At 38.2% G+C, this 19,329-nt stretch overlaps 1 non-coding gene and 1 pseudogene across 1 annotated transcript; both read right to left on the minus strand.

The window, feature by feature from the left end:
* Nucleotides 1-613: 613 nt before the first annotated feature.
* LOC132282949 (small nucleolar RNA R71) lies at nucleotides 614-719 on the minus strand. The gene has a single exon (XR_009471915.1). It is a non-coding gene; the product is annotated as a small nucleolar RNA R71 (small nucleolar RNA).
* Nucleotides 720-10,103: 9,384 nt separating this feature from the next.
* LOC132282865 (small nucleolar RNA R71) lies at nucleotides 10,104-10,202 on the minus strand (annotated as a pseudogene).
* Nucleotides 10,203-19,329: the final 9,127 nt, after the last annotated feature.

A 19,329-nucleotide genomic window follows, 5' to 3' on the forward strand; every position in this document is an offset into this window, starting at 1 on the left:
TTACTTGGGAAACTTTATTTTTGTTACTTTTAGGATTAGTGGAATTAATGCTTGTTAACTCGTCAAACTCAGTCAAAACCTTTAGTGCATGATCCTGAAATAGAGAGAACTTTTACTCAATTAAGAAAACTTAAAAAATATTTGAATAATATAGGAAGTTTCTCTGATAACATGGCTGAACATCGTAATGCACCGGGTAATGGCAATGGTAATGGTTATGGTAATGGAGGACGAGTTCCATCTGTCCCTCCACAACAACAATTGGGGGACCATTTTATTCCTACCACATACACTTCTCCTTCGTGCTTTGTATTTATGAATGCTGATATAACCCATTTTGAGATCAAACCTACTATGATCTAAATGCTTCCTACCTTTCTTGGGTTTGCAATAGAAAATCCTTATACGCACTTGGATGTATTTGTGGAATTGTGTTTAACTACCAAGTTGACCACTCTTACCAACGATTCATTCAGGATGCGACTTTTCTAATTTTCTCTCAAGAATAAAGCAAGAACTTGGTTACATTCCCTTCCTCCAAATTCCATATCTACATGGGAGATGTTGCAACAAAAGTTCTTGAAAAAGTATTACACAGTAGGTAAAACCTGTCAAATGAGAAGAGAAATCATGGCATTTTCCCAAATCCCGGGAGAACAGTTCCATGATGCATGGGAAAGATATAATGATTTCCTAAGAAAGTGTCCACACCATGATATTGCTCAATGGCACATAATACAGATTTTCTATGATAGTCTTTCTGATTCTTATAGAAACATGGTTAATGCATCTAGTAATGGATCTTTTCTGCATAAGAGTACGGCTAACGCTTGTGAACAGATTGAGGCTCTAAGTGAAAATTTAACGCAACATGCGTCTTCCTCTAGGTCTAGGTCTTCACCTGGAATGCATAAAGTTGAAAAAGTATTTGAGGTAGACAAATCTAGTGAGTTAGCCGCTCAAATAGAAGCCTTGAACCGTAGGTTCGATCAAATTTTATCATCTGGCTTTGCTCCTGTTGCTAATCCACAAACTGCCTTGCCAAAGGAAGTTTGTTTTATCTGTGCTAATCCTTCCCATTTTGCTGACACTTGCCCTATGATGGGCCAATCATCTAAGATCCCACAGGAGCAAGTGAATGCTGTATTCCCTAAACCAGCTTACAATCTTTATGCTTCTATATATAATTCTGGTTGGAGAGATCATCCAAATCTATCATGGCGTAATCAAAGTCAAGGAACCACTGTTCCTCAACCTTAGGGAAAATATCAAAATTCATCCAATCCAATGCCACAAAATAACTCTTTCAATCAATCTGGTATCTATCGTCCACCTCAGTTTAGGAATCAACCCACTCAAACTCCTAATCTTCCACCTCCTCTTAGACATTAAGCTTTTGAGGATCAAGTACTCAATGCTCTTATTGATTTTAAAGCCAATACCCAACTTCTTAATTCTCATTCATAAGCTATAGCAAAGCTAGAGGCACAAGTTGGGCAAATAGCGAGTACTCTATCTTGAAGAAAGGATGGAAAGCTGCCTAGTCAGCCAATAGCCAACACAAAAGGGAAAACTTACCTGATTGATGAAACCAATTCCTCAGGTATTCATCATGAGCAAGTTCAGGCTATTACTACATTGAGGAGTGGTAAAGTGGTTGATAATTAAGTTGAAAAAGGACAGAAAGAGAAAGAGAGGCTTAGGGTTCCCATTGTTCCTATCATCTATAATCCACATCCTAAGGATGTGTCCTCAAGTACTATTCCAAAATCCACCACAAGAGTTGAAGGTGGAGTCACTTCTTCATCTTCTCCTAATCCTGAGATAACTTATGAGCCAAAAGCACCTTATCCTAAACGTCAAGGAACCCTCCCACTTTAGTAAACAAGGGGAGAAAATTCAAGATATGATGGAGGTTTTTAAACAGGTCAAAATCAATCTTCCTCTGCTTAATGCTATAAAGCAAATACCAGCCTACTCTAAATTTTTAAAGGACTTGTGCATACTAAAGAGAAAATCTAAAAGCCAAGTTCTTAAGAAAATTTGTCTCACCGAGCAAGTCAGTGCTATTCTTAAGTATAACACTCCTCTAAATGTTAAAGATCCTAGTTCTCCTACAATTTCTTGCATCATTAGAAACAATGTGATAGAGCGAGCACTTCTTGATCTTGGAGCTAGTGTCAATCTTATTCCTTACTCGATGTATGAGAAGTTAGGTCTGGGTGAGTTAAAACCTATGTCGATTGTTCTACAGCTTGCTGACCGTTCTGTTAGACAACCACGAGGTATTGTTGAAGATGTACTCATAAAAGTGGATAAGTTCTTCTTTCCGATCGATTTCTTAGTTCTTGATACAGAACCGATCCATGATTCCAAAAAGTATATTCCAGTCATTCTTGGGCGTCCTTTTCTAGCCACAGCAAATGCTTGCATTAATTGTAGGACTAGAGCCATGGATTTATCTTTTGGAAATATGAAAGTAAAGCTAAACATCTTCAATGCTATTCATCATCCCCAAGATGATAGTGAATGCTTCTTCCTTGATGTTATTGATGAGTTGGTTAGGAATCACTCCCAACTATTTTATTCAAGGATCCTTTAGAAGCTTGTCTGAATCACTTTAATTATGAAGACTTTGATATTAAATCTTCGATAGCTGAAGCGAATTCTTTCCTCAACTCCACTCCTACCACAGATTTTCCTCCATGGAAATCTAGACTTGAGCCTCTTCCTCCACTTTTTAGTATTCCACCTATTCCTTCTTTAGAATCTCCACCTAAGCTTGAGCTTAAGCCATTACCGGACAAGCTCAAGTATGCTTTCTTGGGTTTAAATGACACCCTCCCGGTGATCATTGCTTCCAATCTTACAAGTTCCCAAGAAAGTAGTCTTTTAAAAGTTCTTGAGCAAAATAAAGAGGCTATTGGGTGGAGTGTGGCAGATTTAAACGGAATTAGCCCCATAATTTACATGCATCAGATTCATTTGGAGGAAGATTCCTGAACATCTTGGGAACTCCAAAGAAGATTGAATCCTAATATGAAAGAGGTAGTTTTAGAGGAAGTTGTGAAGTTGCTAGATACGGGAATAATCTACCCCATCTCAGATAGCAAGTGGGTGAGTCCTACTCAAGTAGTACCTAAGAATATAGGTATTACAGTAGTTAAGAATTTCGAAGGAGAATTAGTTCCACAACGTACCACCACTAGATGGCGTGTGTGTATTAATTATCGAAAACTCAACTCCGCTACTAAAAAAGATCATTTTCCTCTTCCATTCATTGATCAGATTCTAGAGCAATTGGCTGGCCAGAGCTATTATTACTTTTTAGACGGATATTCCAACTATAATCAGGTGGCCATTGATCCTAAGGATCAAAAGAAAACTACTTTCACTTGTCCATTTGGTACATTTGCATATAGACGGATGCCTTTCGAATTATGTAATGCGCCAGCAACATTCCAGAGGTGTATGATGTCTATCTTTTCGGACATAGTTGAAAAGTTTCTTAAGGTCTTTATGGATGACTTCTCTGTTTTCGGATCCACATTCGAAAACTATCTTCAAAATCTGTCCCTAGTGCTTCAGCATTGTAGGGAAACTAATCTTATTCTTAGTTGGGAGAAAAGCCATTTTATGGTTTAAAAAGGGATCATTTTAGGACATATCATTTCAGAGAGAGGTATTGAAGTTGACAGAGCTAAAGTAGATTTGATCTCTAAATTGCTTCCTCCTACCTTCGTAAGGGGAGTGCGATCATTTCTTGGACACGCTGGGTTCTATCGACGCTTCATTAAAGATTTCAGAAAAATTTCTCATCCTTTGTGTAATTTACTTACACAAGACACTCCTTTTGTCTTTGATGACTCATGCCTAAAAGCTTTCTATAAGCTTCGCTCTCTTCTTTCTTCAGCTTCTATCATGAATCCTCCAAATTGGGCTCTTCCATTTGAGATCATGTGTGACGCATCTGATTATGCTATGTGTGTTGTCTTATGAAAATGAGTAAATAAGCTTCCTTATGTTATCTGCTATGGGAGTAAAACTCTTTTAGAAACACAATTGAATTATACCACTATTGAAAAGGAGTTGCTTGCAATTGTGTTTAGTTTGGACAAATTCAGATCCTATCTGTTGGGTTCTAAAGTAGTGGTCTATTCTGATCATTCTGTTTTGAGACATCTTCTTTCCAAAAAGAAAACCAAACCTCATTTGATTCGATGGATCCTCTTGCTTCAAGAGTTTGATTATAAGATCCGGAATAAGAAAGGGTTAGAGAATATGGTCGCTGACCATTTTTCTAGAATTCTGATTGCGAATACCTCAACTTCACTTCAAATTTGTGATTCCTTTCCGGATGAACAGCTATTTGGGGTTTCTCATACGGATTTGCCTTGGTTTACTGATATTGTGAATTACCTCGCAATAGGCAAAATTCCTGTCTTTGTCAAAGCAGGAAAAAGATCGATTCTTCTCTCAGATTAAAATGTACTATTGGGAAGATCCTCAACTTTTAAAATATTTTGCTGATTAAATCATTTGTAAATGTGTTCCTAAGAGTGAATTTCATAGTATTCTGACCTTCTGTCACAATTTAGCTTGTGGAGGTCATTTCAGTGCAAAAAAAACTGCAGCTAAAATTCTTCAATGTGGTTTCTTTTGGCCATCACTCTTTTGGGATGCGTAGTTATTCTGTAGGTCATGCCTTCGATGTCAGCAGTTAGAATCAATTTGTAGAAGGGACATGATGCCTTCAACTCCAATCTTAGTCATTGAGGTTTTCGATGTTTAGGGTATTGATTTCATAGGTCCTTTTGTTCAGTTAAATCATAATGAATACATTCTTATGGCTGTTGATTATGTGTCTAAATGGGTTGAAGTAGTGGCTACTAAAACCGCCGATCACGCAGTCATGGTTGAGTTCATTCAAACAAATAGTTTTAGTCAGTTTGGTATGCCATGAGTTATTATTAGTGATAGAGGTGCTCATTTCTGTAATAGATATTTCCGTACTTTGGTACAAAAATACTCCATCACTCATAAAGTTGCTACTCCCAATCATCCCCAAAAAAGTGGCCAAGTTGAATTATCTAATCGAGAAATCAAGAGAACTCTTGAAAAAACTGTTAAGCCAAATTGTAAAGATTGGATGTTAAGACTTAATAATGCTTTATGGACTTACCAAACAGCCTATAAGACCCCGATTGGTATGTTACCTTACCGTCTCGTCTATGGTAAAGGGTGCCATAGTCCTGTAGAATTAGAACACAGAGCTTTCTGGCCATAAAAAGCTTAATTTTGATATGAACTCTGCTGGATCTAACAGGAAGCTTCAACTAATAGAGCTCGAAGAATTATGTAATGATGCTTATGAAAGTGCTAAGGTTTACAAATCAAATACTAAAGCATTTCATGACAAGCATATCTTGCGTAAGACTTTTGAGCCTGGGAAAAACATTTGGTTGTTTAACACACGACTAAAACTTTTTCCTGGTAAACTAAAGTCACATTGGAAAGGTCTATATATGGTTATTTCTGTTACACCTTATGGTACAATTGAGATACAAGATTGCAAGACTGGACAACTATCCAAGGTCAATGGACAGAGACTTAAACCTTACATAGAGGGTAGTGTGCAGGGAGGCTGTAGAACTTCATGATCCTATTTACTTGGACTAGAGAGGTTAGTTTTCGTTGAGCTATTGAAGTTAAACTTAGTATGTTGTCGAGCTATCGACGTTAAACTTAGCATTTGTATGTTGTACTGTAGTTTTATTTTATTTTTATTTTTATTTTATTTTGTGTTTTAATTATTTTTCTAGGTTTTAGGTAATTTTTCTCTTTATTTTATGTTTCTAGGTTTTAAATTAGATTAGGTTTGAATAAAATAAGTAAAGAAAATAAAAATTGAAAAAATAGAAAAATCAAAAAATTTGTCTCCATGCTCGAGCCTGAAATTTGGGGATCGAGCATCAGCTGCTAAAAGCTCAAGCCTGAATTTGGAGCTCGAGCCTTCCATTATTGTGAACTTTAGGATTTGTGGCGGCAGGGTCGAGCTCGCATCCTTTAAGCTCAAGCCTTAGGTTCTAAAAGTTTTAAAATCAGGAAACTGAGTACTCCGTCTCCTACTACATAAAGGACGTCCATCCCCTACAAAGTCGCTCCAAATTCTCTTCATATTCATATTCGGTGAAGCTTCACATTCTCCTTGTAGATTTGCAGGAAATATAGAGGTAAAATTCTTCATCCTCTCTCCATTGTCTCGTCCTTAGATGAATAAATTTCTAGATCTAGAGAGGAAAGCATGAGTTACTACTTAGATGAATGATTATTTAGACCTTTATACATCATAAGCATAGATTAGTTGTTTGAATCAATTTTTGATTGATTTGTGAACTGATTTCTGAAGATTTGTTTGGTGAAGTCCAAGTAAAGCTCGAGCTCTGTAGCTTTAAGCTCGAGCATTGGTTGAAGCTCAAGCCCGAAAGGTCAAGCTCGAGCCTCAATTTCCAGATTGCAGGATTTTGTGGATTTTGGGTGATTCTAGGTATTTTAAAGCAAGATACTATTAATTAAAACTAGAGATGGTTATCCTGCTCCTTCTAAGCGTGCTAGGGTGACTAAAGATGTTTTGCCAAGTGCATGGAAAGAAATTCCAATTTCTTATGAAATAACTTTTGATTATCAACCATTCATCACTAATCCTCGCACTAGCTGGGCTATGAAGTCTTTCAGTTACAGGCATCTTCTACATCTTATGGTTCCTGTAACTAACATTGTATATCCTTGTCTTGTTCGCTTATTTTATCTCAATTTGGTTTATAGTGAGGATGACCCTTGGGAACTTAGGGCTATGATTGATAGGCATGAATTGATTATCAATCCTTATGCCATTGCTACAGCTTTAGATTGTTATCATACACTTCCTGAAGTGGGAGATGAGAGGCGTAGCAGTCCCACTTTCACACATTTCCCTAGGGTACCTGATGAGCGCTGAAAAGTACGCATTTAAACCCCTTAAGCTTAGGTATTTTAAGACCTTTATCTATCTTATTTTTCTGCTTTAGATTAATTTTGTATTATTTCCATTTTCAGGTACTTATCCCCAAAATAAGCTAACTCAGCTAAATAAGAGCATAGTTGAAGCAATCTTGAGATGAATCAAAGAAAGAAGCAAAGTGGGAGCAATAGGAAGCAAGCGGTGGAAATTCAGCATCTTCGATCGATCTTAGAAAATATTCAATTGATCGAAGGTTCATCGATCTCAGCATTCTAAGATGGATCCAAGCTCCTTTGTCCTCATCCAAAGATCCCACAAAGTTCGATCGATCCAACTTTATTCCGAACGATCGAAAAGATTCCATCTTATCCACTTGTACCACCCTACCTACCACATTTGTTTCTTTCCCAAAAATATCTTCAAAATATTTCAGATTTACTTTTATCCAAAAAGGCGCCACCATAGAGGATCGATCCAGCTTAAATTCGATAGATCTCAGCCATGTTCAATCGATCTCACCATAAGTTTGATCAACCGAACTTCCCAAAGCCCGAGAAAATTCAATTTCCAGCCCATTAAAAGTTGTCTCATATCCAATCATTGGAAGGAATATTGGTGTACGAGCCCAGCTCATTTGGGGTGATATTTAACTTACCTATATAAGGAATATGAGTCACTTTTTTGAGGCGATATACTTGAGAGTAGATAGAGACATAATTTCCATATTCTTAGGGAGGAAGAAAAGAAAGGAGGAGGCTAGAGACACAAGCTTGGAGTTCTTCCATCAACCAAGAAGAGAAGCAATCTCAACCATGGAGTTAGCCTTTGAGGGTTGGAGGACACCATCCATGAGTGGCTAGACATCCTCTTGGGGCTAGAGTTAGCCCTAAACATGCTTTCTACATCTTGATTTATGTATTTTTAAGGGGATTTGTTTTGTGATACATGTTTTGACACTTTTATATATATAGATCTTGTTTGATCAATTATTTTTATGGTTTAATGCTTCCAATTGATCATTTCATTCTATTCATATGTCTATGTAGGCTAAAATAGATATTCATGTGTTTGTCTCTATTTCTTATGTTATTGATGCATGTCTATGTGTATTAATGCTATAGATCTAGAGATTGTCAAGACATAGTACTTAATGGAATGCTCTTGTGGTTTGTTTGATGGTTCATACTCATTTCTTAATGGATTACGCCTCTCCCTTAGTTTACTTAGTTTAATTTCATGTCATTAGCCTAATTGTAGTGTAGTTGTAGTTTAGGTGTTAAATGGGAGGACAATCCATGCTTGTTGTTTGATGTTCCATACTTATGAAAGCAAATAACATATATCTCTAACCTTGTGATGTGTTTGGATTGTGAGCTTAAAGAAAGGATTAATGGCTTAGTTTCATATATTGTGATATCCACCATGTTGCTTAGACAATATATGCTTAATTTGTCATCCATGCTTGTTGAAACAACCACACACACATACTATGTTGCAATTTATGTTTTCCCCCTCATTAATCATTTATTAAGGGTGTAGAAAAGCTATACTTAGTGGTGATCTCTAAACCCCAAGATCTCTCTCTTATTTTCTCTCCATTACATTTAATTGCCTACTTTAGTTTAAATTGCATCTTAGTATAATTCAACCACCAACCAATCTTTTGATCGCTCGACCTACTAACCCTAATCTCGATTCCATAACCTAGTACGACCCACCAATCCTTGGGGATGATCCCTACTTGCCCTAACTATATTTTTAGTGAAAGGTAGTAGTGGTAATTTCTAAATGTAAAACTTGACCACATTCATCATAGCTCTACACCATTATCTTTTGGTGCACAAACTTTGGGTTTTGGTGCGACGACACCACCAAGTTTTTGACGCCGTTGCCGGGGATTGGTTGAAGGCAACGTCGTATTTGTAGAATCTATTAGGAATTAGTACTCTTTTGATCGTGTCTTTACTTTGTTTCCATTTTCATTTTGGTTACTTATTGTGTTGGTTCTTGTTTGACTAGGTGCATTGAGCTAGAAGGTGAGCAAAGGAGCATTACAAGCAAGGAGCTAAGCAAAAGCAAGGAAAAGGATAAAATCTATAAAAAAATTTGTAAGGCTAAAATTGAAATTTAAATTGAAGTGCTAAAGGACCCTTTGTGAGCTCTTTCTTAACTCAATCTCTAGTTAAATCGCCGGCCCATGTGGAGGCTTGTATTTCAATTCTTAGATAAATCGTGAGCCCACGTGGAGGCAATTTACTTTTCTTTGCATATTATTGATAGCATAGGAGTATGGGATCATTGTATGTGGAGGAAGTTTGTTGATTGTTGATTTGTTGTGAAGGTGAAGTGTTTGTTTATTACTTATTGCTTGTTGTGTTTTGTTGTGAATACATTGTCGTAGATCATTGAAACCTACTCTTGTCCCTCTAAATTTTCATCTTGAATCCGTTGTTCGAAACCCTAGGGGAATAGAAAGTTCTAGTCAATCCATTTCATCAATGGAAGGACATAATGAGGACCATGTGGAGGACCTTGGTTACATAGACCAACAAGGTATCCTCCACCCCAATGTGCATTATGATAACATACAAGTACTACTAGGCATGCCGAGGCCATTCGTTCACCCACCACAATAACAAGGCCAAGTTCCATTAGGAATACCAAGGCCAATCTATGCCCCACCACCTCACATCATTCAAGGTAATCAAGGTGCCCATGTTGCACCTCCAATTGCTAATCCTCCCCTTATTTTAAGAGATCACTATGTGCCTAATGAATACAATGCACCCACACAATTGCCACCATTTAGAGCACACCACTATAAGATCAAACCATAAACCATTCAAATGTTTCCTAACTATCATGGACTTCTAAGTGAAGAACCTTACAAGCATTTGAATGAGTTTCTTGAAGTGTGTTCCACTGTGAGATACATAGACATGCCGGAAGAGGTCTTAAGGCTTAAACTTTTTCCATTCACCCTTAAAGACAAGGCAAAATATTGGTTCAACAATCTTAGGCCTTTTTTAATAACTTCTTGGGCAGAAATGCAACAAGAGTTCTTGAAGAAGTACTATCCGGTTTCTAAGACCAATGCCATGAGAACCTCAATTTGACAGTTTTCACACGGGGATGGGGAAATGTTCCATGAGGCATGGGAAAGATTCAATGAATTGCTTAGGAAGTGTCCACATCATGACATGCCCAAATGGCAATTAGTTCAATATTTCTTTGAGAGCTTATCGGACAATTATAATGGCATGATTGATGCTTCCATGGGTGGCTCTTACATTGATAGGCATGAGGATGACGTGTGGCGTCTTTATGACGTGTGGCAATCATTATAATCCTAGTTGGAAGAATCACCCGAATTTCTCTTGAAGAAACCAAAGGGAAGGCTCAAACCCTCCCCAAGGTGGTTTCCAAGGGAAGTATGTTCCACCTCCGATGCAAAGCCAAAGTTCCCAAGGATATAGACCATTTCAATCACAAGGAAATTAATTTTCTAATTCTCATTTTCCTAATCAACCATTATATTCTCAAGGAAACGCTAGGAGTCCTGTTTTTGAAGAAAAAGTTTTGACCGCTCTAGATACTCTAGAGGCAAACACTCAATTGCTTCATTCTCATTCTCAATCCATTACTAAGCTAGAAACCCAAGTAGCGCAAATAGCTAGTACTTTAAATGCTAGAGAGAAAGGGAAAATGCCTTTGAATGCCCCACAAAAGCAACAATGTGTTGTGGAGACTCATTCCTCATCAGAAGGTCACACAATAGAGCATGTCAACGCGGTGAATACCTTGAGAAGTGGGAAGATTGTGGACAACCAAGTGGGTATGTTCAATGAAGAGAGTGAACCGGTGCAACTGCAAGTTGACACCCATCCCATTTCACATCCTATTCCTCCTTCATTGCATATGCATGATCTTTCAAATGAGAATATCTTGAAAAGTGATTTGAAAGGTGATTTTAAAAAGAAAAATTTGCAAAATGATTTCAAAACTTCTTGTGTTGAAGAAACTTCAAAGAAAATGTCTAAAAAGGTTTTTGAGCCAAGAGCTCCATTCTCGGATGCCTTAAAAAGATCCATTTCAATTGACAAGCAAAAGGCTAAAACAAATGAAATTATGGATGTGTTTAGGCAAGTGAAAGTTAATCTTCCACTTTTGGATGCAATCAAGAAAATTCCAGCTTATGCCAAGTTTTTGAAAGACTTATGCACCCAAAAGAGGAAGAACAAAAGCCAAGCACCTAGGAAAGTAGTTTTAACCAAGCAAGTAAGCTCAATTTTGCAGCATAACACTCTTCCAAAGTTTAAGGACCCCGGTTCACCTACCACTTCATGCATCATTGGAGATCCTATCATTAATCGGGCTCTTCTTGACTTAGAAGCAAGTGTTAATCTTCTTCCATACTCGGTATATGTCAAATTAGACTTAGGAGACTTGAAACCGATGTCGGTGATTTTGCAACTTGCCGACCAATCCATCAAAAAGCCTAGGGGTATCACTGAGGACTTATTGATTAAGATTGATAAATTCTTCTTCCCTGGTGATTTCGTTGTCATTGACATGGAACCGGTCCTGAATCCTAAAAGCCAAATTCCCGTTATCCTTGGCCGACCTTTCTTGGCAACCACAAATGCCAACATTAATTGTAGGACGGGGATAATGAAGATCTAATTTGGACATATAAAGGTGAAGTTGAATATCTTCAATCCGACCCCCAATTCATTTGACAAGCATGAAGAAGTAAATGTTGTAGAGAAATATCATGACTTTGAATATGAAGGAATAGAGTCTCTGTGCGAAACCAACATTCCAAAAAGTTCATCTTCAACCCTGAATTCCAAAAAAGTTATTTCAAAATCTTGTTTTGAAAGGGCATAGAAGCCCAAAGATCATTGTGACCAAGGACCAAAAATTTCTTTTGAGCTTAATCCAACAAGTTCTCTAGGGAACCATTTGTTGGGTGGAGTTCAAAACACTTATCACCCCATCAAGGAGGGGATGCACTATAAGATGTTTGATTCGGACTAAAAGAGCCCAACGTCTTGCTAGAGACGTTAAAGACTAGCAAGGCATTTCGTAGGGTGTCAAAACCCTATTCCTCCCTCATTTCTATCTTTAATTTCATTTCTTGCGAAGTCTAGATATTAGCTTTGGGTTCATATGCATTGCTAGGAATTGTGATTAGGATTGCATGCACTTTTATGTTGAAATTGAGCATTTTGCATAAGTTCAATCGATCTCAAAATGAGTTCGATCGATTGAACTTCCCACCTGCATCAAACTTACATCCAAATCACCCTCTATCCCATCGATCAAGAAAAACCTGCATATTTCAGCTCTCTGTCCCATCGATCGAAGACTTTCCTAGATTGATCTGAAGTTCTTCGATCGATCTAACTTCACCATTTTGATCGATCTGCAGTATCCAACACTTAGAAAAACTTTTGAACCCAAAAACCTGCATATTTTTGCTCTCTGTCAGATCGATCGAACATTTAGTTCAGATCGATCTCAATTCTGGAATTCATTGCTTTGACTCTGTTTCGACTTTTAAATTTTAAACTTAAAAAAAAAAAAAAAAAAAAAAAAAAAAAAAAAAAGGAAAACTGGAAGATTTTATTCTCTTTTATTTTCTTTTCTTTTATTTTTCCAAAAATCCAAAAATATTTTCAATTTTTAATTTTTAATTTTTGATTTTTGATTTTTTTTATTTTTTATTCCAAAAAAAAAAAAAAACATTTTCAATTTTTAATTTTTCAAAAAACTCAAACATTTTAGAATAAAGATCAATCTAAGTTCGATCGATCTAAACTTGCAGTTCGATCTATCGAATTGGTTCGGGAAGGTTTTTTGTAAAAAAAATAAAAAGTCAAGGGTTTGTAGATCGATTCAAAGATCGATCTACACCTTCTTAAACCCTCGTTCCCTTCGCCGCTGCACAACCCATCTTCTCCATCTCCAACGAGACTCCAGTGACCATCCCAAGCGTCGATCCTCTCTCTCTTCCATCGTAAATCTCATTCCCATCTCACCCTTTCGTATCTCAACTTCCCTCTCGGTTTATAGGTGAGATCCGAACCCCTCTTGTGTTTCAAGCTTCGATTTGAGGAATCCGTGCTTTAAATGTTAGACCTATTTTGTTTTGATGATGCATATCGCCATTGATGAAGCTTCAAATATCTTTGAATACATGTATATATATGTATATATGGTTTTATATGTTTTTGATTTTTGATTTGATTTCGGGGGTCACGGGCCGAATCAAGTGACCAATGTTGATGCTTTGTTGTGTAGATGGGCCCACGACCATGTTCGTGAAGGCCCCGCACCATCCACGTCACAAATCTGTGACTTTTTGAGTTTCACCTCACAGTTCGATCGATCAAACTTTTTCTCCGATCGATCTGTAACATATCGATCTCACTTATTCTCGATGGATCGAACTTGCATCGATCTCACAATTTTGTAATTGATCGAACTTCACAGACATGCATCACATATTTCATACAACATCTCTTGTGTTTCATGCTATCTCATGCATGCCCAATGCCTATGTTTTCCACATTGGATGCATTCCATACTTATACTGTCTAGTATACTTCACATCATGTCACTTATTCATTATCAATTGCATAGATTCATGTTTCCTATCTGCTTTGTGTATCCTATTTTGACATACATGATTCTATAAATTGTGCTCTAATTCTTTATACTGGCACTGACTTCCCTTTTGCAAGTTTTCCTTTTATTTTGCAGGCCATGGCTAGGGTAAAGACTGTTGCTCGTGGACACTATTACCACAGGGCCAGGTGGAGATTGGACGATTAAGCAGGTCCATCTCATGCCCAGGACCCCATTTATTAGTCCAAGCCAGAGCCCTCTCATATTCAGGAGGAGCAAGCAGAGCCCACTCCACCTCAGTCTCCATCTGACAGTCGACTACAGTCTTCAGCTGAGGCATTTTCTCCACAGGCTGACACTGAGGCTGAGTACATACCATCTCCATTACCACCACCAGCTCAGCCAGCCTAAGCCTTAGACCGGCCATTACCGAGACACTCATGCCTTTAAGTGGCGCATGAGTCTATCTTTAACATAGACTACTTCTCCCGGTCTGTTCTTACCAGAGCCGCATATGACGATATAGACCGGAGGGGCATCTCAGCCATACTAGCCTCTGTCATATACCCAGTGTACCCAAGGTTCGTCCGGATGTTCTTCCAGAACCTCTAACCTGCCCCGAGTAACCTGGCGGAGCTGCGGACTACCATTGACGGCCACCCTATCAGTATCACGGTGGACACTTTTTCCAGATCTTGCCGTTGTCCACACATCTGCCCTCCCGATCTCCAAGATACCTATCCTACTTTATGGAGGCCCTCCTATGCAGACATGGCCATTGCACTCACAGGTCACTATGCCGGTGGCGAGACTTTCGCCACCCGGACTTATCTGCCAGACGACCTGTGGTTCTTCGATTCGGTACTATACCGAAATGTTTTTATGGCCTGCCATAAGATACAGAGGTGCGGCAACTTTCCAACAGCCTTATATGCCTTTTATATAGGGTACTGGCTGTCCATTCCTACGCTCATCTGGAGCATTATGATAAAGCTGTATGTTGACCATATCAGCAAGGCCAAGCCCAAAAAGGCTAAGTATCTCCCATTCAGCCATCTCATCACACAGATTCTGAGAGACCAGCGCTATCCCTTCCAGCCACGGGAGCATACTGAGTCCAGGGCCTACACATTCCAGAAGAAGGATTGGGATAAGAGCTACAAGGCTCTTATCAAGAGTCTACAGGACGACGCTGTCGAGGCAGCTGAGGAGTTAGAGAGAGAGGAGTTGGAGCAAGCAGCAGCAGAGAAGGCGGCGGACGATGTACCAGTTGATTCAGCTGCCATGCACATGGATATTGACTTGGAGCATCCCGCAGAGGACTAGGAGCATCACTCTCTAGTTGGGTCGCCCATTCATGATAAGGAGCAGGCTCAGGATCATTATTCTCCCGCTCTAGCGGTATCTGAGGCTCCAGCACAGTTACCCTACTTTGGAGAGCGCATCCAGGCTTTGGAGGATGTGGTAGTCTCTATCCGAGCAGACACTGTCTCTATCTAAGCTGACATTACTTCGCTCCGCACGGATGTCATAGCTGCATTACGTGATCTATCTAGAGACATCCGCGGAGCACGCCCTGCTCATCCTACCTCCTTTTCATGATTTCCATATCTTCTTACTCCTCTTATATATCTGTGATAGCTACATATTTTTTATACTATTATATTATTTTTGCGGCCAGTCTGTTGGCCTTGATATCTCACTAGATGTATTATACTTTTTTCTGTTTTTCTATTTTACCCATGATCTTTTGGATGTCATATTCTTCTATTTTTCTATTTTTGTGCAAAGAAGACCACCTTGAAGGTTCTTCAAAGTGGGCTCTTTTGGCCCACCATCCATAGAGATGCCTACAACTTTTGCAAGTCGTATGAGAGATGTCAAAAGATGGGGTCCATGTCAACAAGAGATATGATGCCCTTGACCTATATACTTGTTGTTGAAATCTTTGACATTTAGGGCATTAATTTTATGGGTCCATCTCCTATGTCCTATGATTTTTAATACATTCTTCTTGCCATTGATTATGTTTCCAAGTGGGTGGAAATATGTGCTACCAAAACAAATGACCATTCCGTGGTTATTCAATTCATCAATATCTTTGCTCATTTTGGTATGCCTAGGGCTATGATAAGTGACGGAGGAAAGCATTTTTGTAATCAATTCCTAAGGCATTTATTTCTTAAGTACTCCGTTACTCATAAAGTGGCCACTCCCAACCATCCTCAAACAAGTGGGCAAATAGAAGTGTCTAACCAGGAAATTAAGCATATTCTTGAGAAGACGGTTAACACCACTTGAAAAGATTGGTCATGGAAGTTAAATGACACTTTGTGGGCTTACCGGACGGCATATAAGACTCCCATTGGCATGTCTCCCTTTAGACTTGTATATGGAAAGCCTTGCCATTTTTCGGTAGGGTTGGAACATAAAACCTTGTGGGCAGTTAAAAAGCTCAATCTTGACCTTGATAAGGCCGGAGAAAACCGGTTGTTACAATTGAGTGAGTTGGAGGAGTTGAGACATAATGCTTATGATAATGCCAAACTCTACAAAGAAAGAACTCAAGCTTTTCATGATAAGCATATTGTGAAGAAGTCTTTCGAACCCGGTCAAAAAGTTTGGCTCTTCAACTCTAGACTGAAACTTTTTCCGGAGAAGTTGAGAACCAAATGGGAGGGTCCTTATGAAGTCATCTCTGTTGCACCACATGGAGAGTTGAAATTCAAATTTTGAAAAAGGGGAACATTTTTAAGGTTAGGACAGAGACTAAAACCATACATTAAGGTATAAGTATTCCAAAGACATTTAGAAGCTACACATCTAATAGACCATGTGTATGAAGATATCTAGGGATACAATGCAAATGGAAAAGTTTTTGCCTGTTCGATCGATCTAAACTTCTTCGATCGATCCAACTTCATCTTAGATCGATCTGCAGTTCCAACACTTAGAAAAATTTTGAACCTACATCCACCTGCATCCAAAGACCTCTATGTCTCATCGTTCGAACTTATCTATAGGTTTATGCATGTTCGATCGATCTGAACTTAATCTATCTAAGCATCTTGGGTTAGACCTTTTTCTTCCCTTCTTGGATTTCAAATTTATTCCAAAACATCATTACGTCTAGCTAGAAACGTTAAACTTAGCAATCATTGTTCATACTTTCTTGAATTCCTTCTTGTTTATTCAAAAAAAAAAAAAAAATCTTGTGCCCTTATGTGTAGTCATGCTACTTTTCTATCGGACTTGATCTCATATATCTCTTTCATCTTGTGTTGTATTGCTTTCAAATGCATAATTTGATCATTCTTATCCCATTTGAGATTTAATGTGAATTTGTTAGTGTGGTTATTCAAGTAGGTTGTTGATTCCAAGTTTGGGGGAGACGTCTTTCGAATTTAGTCACTGCCAGGCTTCATGTCTACATCACCACGGTATTTTCTTTCCATGTTTTCCATTGTTCTCATTACACATTGAGGACAATGTGCGGTTTAAGTTTGGGGGTAAGGTGACTTTGATGCATTCTACTTAAAGTTGAACTTTAAATGTATGATTGAGTTTTGAGATTGATGTTAGCTATGATTTTGATCTTTTGAGGACTATATTTCTTAAAATTTAAAAATTGTTTGACTTGAGAGTCCAATACTCCTTGTATGCCTTATGGATGCCATTTAGGAGTAAATTTTTCGAAATATTTATATTTTGCTTGCACTTGTGGTCCATATCATCTTGATTTTGTGATTGTTTTGAGATTCACTCTAGTATTCTACACTAGCATAGGTGCATACTAGCATTCATTTGTGGGGTACATGCTTTGTTGATTATTGAATTGGTTGTATCCCAATTGGGCTAGTAGTGCATTGAAAGCTTTCATTCTTCATAAAGGTGGATAACAACCCCTTTTTACTAAGTAGCCGGGATTCTAGCCTCATCAAGCACTGAATTTCTCGCACCGAAAAGTGGAGGGCTCAAACTCTAGGTTAATAATTGAACTTGAAAAAAAAAAAAAAACAAAACAAAACAAAAGTTGCACAAGCAATAAAAAAGTGAGGACTTCTCCCAAAAGGTGAGAAGTGGGAAATGATTAGATGGCGGTTGTTCTGATTTATAGCCTAGTTAATTTGAGCTTGTAAGTCCGTATGGGTGTTTTAGCGCCTAATGCCCTAAAGCCGTCCGGTTTGGGAGTCATTGACCTAACGCTCGACCTCATGGATCGCTACAAAGCTTAATAAATCAACACATTGCACCATGCTTCCATCATTCATCCAAAAAAAAAAAAAAAGTTGAGTCAAAAGAATAAGAGCACCTAGAACAATAAAGTTTTAATAAAATGTCCACTTTTTGTCTTAATGATCAGTACTAGATTTGTGTGCTATTTTGAGGGTAAGGATGTGATTAATTCTTTAGTTGGTTAAGATAGCAACATATTTGATGCCGGTCTACTCAAAAAGGATTCTTGAGTTGTTTTGATTTGCATGATCATTTTCATGATGTGTGGAGGACCATACTTGCTTGCTTGGTGTTGAAATTTTGAGAGATTGCTTAGAAATGTTTGAAAAATTGCATACTTAAGGTAGTTTCCTCCCAATCCTTGTTTGCAATATTGGTGCCTCTTTAGAAAGAATGAGCTTAATGTTTGTGGGTATCATTTCTGGAAACCCTCACAAGACTTCACTCGTTCACTAGGGGTAACCTAGGGGTTTAAAATGTTTGTTGCATATGGTAAGTGCAATCGTGTTCCCTACGAAAGTGGCATTATCCATTTATTGCTTTCTAGTTCATAGTTGTATAGTTATTCATTTCATTCCTTTACTTTCTAGGTCATTGCTAGGGTCTAGCAATATTTAAGTTTGGGGGTGTGATGAGCGCTGAAAAGTGCGTATTTAAACCCCTTAAGCTTAGGTGTTCTAGGACCTTTATCTATCTTATTTTCCCACTTTAGATTGATTTCGTGTTATTTCCACTTTCAGGTACTTATCCCCAAAATATGCTAACTCAACCAAATAAGAGCAGAAATGAAGCAATTCTGGGATGAATCAAAGAAAAGAGCAAAGTAGAGCAAAATGAAGCAAAGGGTGGAATTTCAGCAACTTCGATCGATCTCAAGAAAAGTTCGATCGATCCAACTTTCATCGATCTCAGCACTTCAAGATAGATCCAGGCCATGATGTCATCTTCAGAGATCCCAAAAGTTCGATTGATCTAACATCATTCTCTAATCGATCGAACTTTCTTGTCCTTATCCACATGCCAGATCTTATCCACCTGTACCACCCTACCAACCACTTTTGTCCTTTTCCCAAAAATATCTTCAAAATATCTCAGATTTGTTTTTATCCAAAAAGGCGCCGCCATTTAGGATCGATCCGGCTTTAATTCGATAGATCTCAGCCATGTTCAATCGATCTCACCTCAAGTTCGATCAATCGAACTTCCCAAATCCCAAGAAAAATCCAAATTCAAGCTCATTAAAAGTTGTCTCAGATCTAATCATTAGAGGATTATTGGTGTACGAGCCCAGGTCATTTGGGGTGACTTTTGACCTACCTATATAAGGAATATGAGCCACTTTTATAGGGGAGAGCCATACTTAGAGAAGATAATACTTAGCGAGGAAGCAAAGGAGAGAAGGAGGCTAGAGACACCATTAGAGACTCTTTGTCAACCAAAGAGCAGATTTCTTCCATGGA

Source organism: Cornus florida, unplaced genomic scaffold (genome assembly GCF_030987335.1).
Source record: "Cornus florida cultivar Cherokee Brave unplaced genomic scaffold, ASM3098733v1 CherokeeBrave_3.0.0_Hap2_Chr01, whole genome shotgun sequence".
In the NCBI taxonomy this organism is placed as follows: domain Eukaryota; kingdom Viridiplantae; phylum Streptophyta; class Magnoliopsida; order Cornales; family Cornaceae; genus Cornus; species Cornus florida.